The sequence below is a fragment of the Maylandia zebra genome, linkage group LG3 (genome assembly GCF_041146795.1).
Source record: "Maylandia zebra isolate NMK-2024a linkage group LG3, Mzebra_GT3a, whole genome shotgun sequence".
NCBI lineage: Eukaryota > Metazoa > Chordata > Actinopteri > Cichliformes > Cichlidae > Maylandia > Maylandia zebra.
The window spans coordinates 8,762,129-8,767,527 of record NC_135169.1 but is presented as its reverse complement, the minus strand read 5'-3'; positions in this window follow the sequence as shown (position 1 = coordinate 8,767,527).

Genomic DNA, 5,399 nt, shown 5'->3' with positions numbered 1-5,399 from the left:
AGGACATTACTCTAAACCAAAACACAGCATAATGGTGCTTGTTTCTCTCCTCGTAACGAATAATGAGAATCAGCTGACCTCCTGCAGCACAAAGGTCATGATCATGGTACTCTTATTGTGTTATGTTTAATGTAATTGCTCTCTGTGCTTTTTGATTATGTTATTAGCACAAAGTTGAATTATTTTATGGTTCAGTAAAAAGATTATTGATCTCTGAACATTGAACGCTGAGACTGAAGGACTGAAAAAATGAGAAACGTGATTGGAGACTCTAAGTAGAATTTTGAAGTTTCTTTGCAGTTTAAATATTTCAATTAAAATTAGACTTTCTTCAGCAAACATCCTTATTCAGTATCACATGAATGATGATGTTTAACACACTGAAAGACTGTGCAAAGACCTCTTACTGTAACATGTTTATGATCTTTCATAAGCTGTAAATCTGTTCCTGGATGCTCATCAGGAAACGGATTCAAAACATGTTTCACTAAAAACAAAAAGTTCACTGCCAGTGAAGATGTGTTGAAATTTAATCAGGTGGAATTTTTTTTGTTTTTAAACAACCACTTAAAGCAGGAACAAGAAAGAATCCACTGTCACAAGAGTCATGTGATCAAATCACACTGAATTTACCTTTTGAAGATGGACTGAAAACCTGGGCTATTTCAGTTAACAGCTTTTGCTGTTATTTATTCATCCTCATGTGGAAACAAATTAGCTTTCATTTTATGAGGCGTTTTAAATAGTTAATCTTGAAAACAAAAATGCAACCATGCAAATTCACACAGATACAAAACCGAGCTAAACACAGGCCAGTATTGCTATTTGTCATCTTTTTACAAAGCCAGTATCAGCCCGTACTTGTGTTTTGATGAAAATTTTGACACCCCAAACTCAAGTAGTTTCACGCACATGTAAAACAGTTGTAGAGTCACCACCTCCACGTCAAAGTACTCAGCAGGCTGAGTCCAAGCATTTCACTACATATCGTACTGTGTATGACTGTGTACGTGACAAATAAAATTTGAATTTGAATTTGAATTTAAAAGGTCTCAGGTACCTCCACAGCTACAGAGGTTTGCATCTTGTAAAAACGTTACTAAAATGTGACATAAACAGGAGTCTAACTGCAGTGGAAGCAAAGTAGAATTTTTAAATCCAAGAAATCTGAACCCCAAAGAAACATCTGAGGAAGTGCTGCAGAATTAGATGAGCAATACGACAAAAAAGAATTAATTCACAAACTAAACCACTAAAGAGACCAAAAAGAGAAAATCTGTAATGGTTTAATGATTTGACAACTCCTCGTTTGGTTTTGTAATGTTCAAAAACTATTTTAGAGATTCCACCTGAACATAACAATAAGACTCAACAAAATAACACAATATATTTCTACTAGCTCAGCTATTATGAGAGCTGTTTAATAGCAACACCCATTCACATTAAAATGACTTGAGATTAGGTTTACCTTTGGATGGTGGAAATGAGAGAAAGTGAAATTATTCATCCAGCTATGAGACTGACCAGAGAGGATAAGCATGTAACTCACACACTTCAAGGTTTTTAAGTGTGTTAGCTCTTATACTCTTCAATTCCAGGCGCTGTCTTAAGGAAGTGTGATAACTGAGCTGCACTAACAGTCACATGATGACCCTTGATCTCATTAAAGTCATTAAACATCTACTCTAAAAGTCTTTATGTGTCAGATTATAACTCTGACCAGAGCTTGTGCTCTGAGAGTCAGCACACATTTCCTTTCCAGTAAAAGAGACTCAGTGTGATTCTAGGAGGAAACACAAACCCAGGCTCATTGGGTCACTCCAGTGTACCAGCTGTTCTCCTTTATCCCACTGGTCATCCTGCTGAAGGCACGTGGTTAACTTAAGTGAAGTTGTAAAAAAGGGAAAAAGATTTCCATCAGACTTGCCAACAGGGTGGTTTATGATAATGATGCATCAAACCTGTTTCCTCGGCTAAACTCCTACTGTGTTCACTGGAGCATTCGTATTTTAATATTGTCTCTTTTTTATTTACAGAAGGAAGTCACTAAGAATATTACGTGGTCTTTTGTTTGCACTAGTAATGTTTAGCTCTGTTTATAACAACTCATACTCCCCATCAGCTCTAACATAATAACCACACAAATAATATTATAAATATTACAATTCAATAAATTCAGTTGAATTTTACCCTACAATAATACATACAGAGAAAACCCAACAATCATATGACCCCCTGTGAGCAGCACTTTGGCGACAGTGGGAAGGAAAAACTCCCTTTTAACAGGAAGAAACCTCCGGCAGAACCAGGCTCAGGGAGGGGCGGGGCCATCTGCTGTAATTGGTTGGGGTGAGAGAAGGAAGACAGGATAAAGACATGCTGTGGAAGAGAGACAGAGGTTAATAACAGATATGATTCAATGCAGAGAGGTCTGTTAACACATAGTGAGTGAGAAAGGTGACTGAAGAAGAAACACCCAGTGCATCATGGACACAGACTCACAAGTAGGCACTGCGACAGAGGGAACAGATGTGGTACCAGGGAAGACACAGACACTGACTGGACACAGAACAGAGGGAGTATGGAACCAAACCAAGAAGAATTGGGGAGAATGGAAATAAAGTATTGATCAATTAAAATAACTTTTATTCTTACATTCTAGAAAGAAGAAATTTCTGAATATTCAGGGGAGGATGGATTGCCACATTCAGTTCTGGATCACTGACGTCTAATCATCTTCTGGACAACATGAAGTTGCATCTATAGCTCTGCTCCTACAAGTGCTAATAAACATAAACACAGCTGCTGAGTGTGCATGAAAGACCCTACTGTGACACCGGCAGTACAAATGTGTCACAGAGGATACCTTAAATCAGACACACGGGAGGAGTTTAAAGCAAAGTTCCAAAAGGGGGCAGCAGTCCACTGGTGACCATGGCAACACTCCTTAACAACGTCACACTCTATGGTCACCTGTTTGTGGTGGGGTGTGGTTTGTGGCTCTGCAGAATGGGAGGGGTGGAGTAGCAGCTTAGGTGTGGTGTCAGAGGAGGCTGGTCGTCACAGCTGGTGAGCATCATCCAATCACACCTACATTAATACTAATAAAGTACTGTTAGCCAAAAGTCACAGCAAACTCTATTTATAAAGTTTTCTTATTTATAAAACTTTATTTAAAAACTGCAACCTGATATGCTGGAAATAGCAACACAATAAAATGTAAATAAAATAATACAAATAAATATAAAATGAACAGAATTCAATTACAACACAAAATGAGAGCATCAACACAATACAGCATATAATTAAACTCATATAGCAGCAGTATTACAGAGCGCAGAGGGAATGTGAGGCAGATAAAGCAGCAGAGTGAGTGCGAGAGGAAACAGCTGCTGTGTTAATAAAGTTTCATGTGTTTGAAGGACAGCACGGAGGCCACAGACCGATCTATGATTAGAATAGTTTGAGGGGTTATAATTAGATCATTCATTACATGTTTAAAGGCTTTTATTATTATTGTTACAGCCAGCTGTGAGGACAGGCGGCTGTAACACCCACACACAGACACTAGGTGGCAGCAGAGTGTGAGCACAGACATCAGTGATGGAGGTGATTGTGCAGTGACAGGTGGAGCTGTGATGAACACATGATCAGATCTCAGGGACCTGAGTGAGATCGTGTCTGCGTCACAGAATCATAAAGAGACAGATGAACTTAATCAGAAAAGCACCATCACAGCCTCCTTGTTCCTGTGTGCTGGCTCAGTGTGTGACACGTTACCCAGTCAGCACCTGTTTAAACAGAACCATCATGGCTGATTAACATGTGGCAGGTACCTGACAGGTGGCTAGGTCATATTTTTATACTTGATCTCCTCAATTTGAAAGCTTATCAGAGACAGATACTTTATTGATAACACAGGGGAAATGTTTGTGTTACAGCAGCATAAAGTTCAGTCTACGATGAACACAGTTAAATAAAAGTGTCACCGACACAGAGAGAGACCTTACATCAAACAAGACACCAAGTACTAGAAACACAGATAAACTCAAGAGACACTGGAAAGAACTAAAGTCAAGACTAAACCGAACAAAGCTAAAGCTAAAGTCATCTTATTAATGTAAAGGAAAAATAATGAGTCCACACAATCACAGATGGAGAAAAGGTTTTTCCACCAACTGTTTCCTGTTTACAATCAGGCGTCCAATTAGTGTCCTCCTCCAACTTAAGTAGAGAGCAGCTGATCATGCAGTTACCCACAGGTGAGTTGATCATCCCAGACTGTGGAGCTGAAGGACAGGAAGTAACAGGGGGACACGCTGCTGGCGGGGGCCGTCCGACCATGACACTAACAGGTCCCATGATGTAGAGATAATCAGTGTTAGGTGTCAGTAGTCATAAACTTATGCCTGACTGGTTCATGGTGACTCACTGAAACAGACTCTGACGTCATTCTGCAGCAAAGCCTCAAATATATCAGCAGCATTAAAAAGGAGATTTTACCCAGACTTTGTTTTTGGGAGATGTAATTGCCTTCTGTATGTATCCAAACAGGTTGATTCTGTTCATGTGGACACAGTGGGAGAAACGTTTCATCACTCATCCAAGTGACTTCTTCAGTCTTAGCTGGTCTTTAATCATTGGTCGAGACAGTTTGCATATTAATGATCATAAACTGGCCTCACAGCCCGTTGCTCCTTCAGTGGTGTTAGTTTCAGTCATTGTGCAAAGGTACTGTTTATAAGGTTTGGCTTTGTTTACGGAAGTGGCTCTTTCAGGTGGCGGTGGCTGAGGGACCTCTGGCCTGGATGCACGTCCTCGCGAGAGCCGATTTCAGCAGACCACAAAGCCTCAGCTGAAGCATCTCACTGTGTCAGTAAATGTTGACAGTCTGGCGATCTCACAGCTGTGGTCATATTTGTGCGTACAAACACAAAGTGTCTGTCTGTTTGTCTCTGCGCTCACCTCTCAGAGCTGCTGAGGCTGAAGCAGGATTAAAAACAACTTGTCGTGTGCAGTCAAACAGAAAACGTGAAAGCATTTTCCACCTTGGTAGGACTGAGCTGTACGTGGGAGTCGTGATAAGATCAGCTCTGCTGTTTGTGTCCTTCTCAGGAACTCTTTGTCCTTCAGATCATCTGCTGTTTTGTCTTTAATGAAACGCCCACATTAAGCCATCGGCTCTCTGACTGTTACACTAATTCTGTTTGTGTAGCTTTGTAACTTCTGTGTCTTTGGACTTATGTTGTAGTTGTAATGTCATCACCGCCTGTTGCTGTGTTTGACTTTTAAACAGCTATTAAAGTTCACACAGCAGTTCTTTGGATGAATACACAAACTAACCTGAAACGTTTTCTAATCACAATTTGTGCTAAAATAATTTTAGAAAAAAAGTCAAA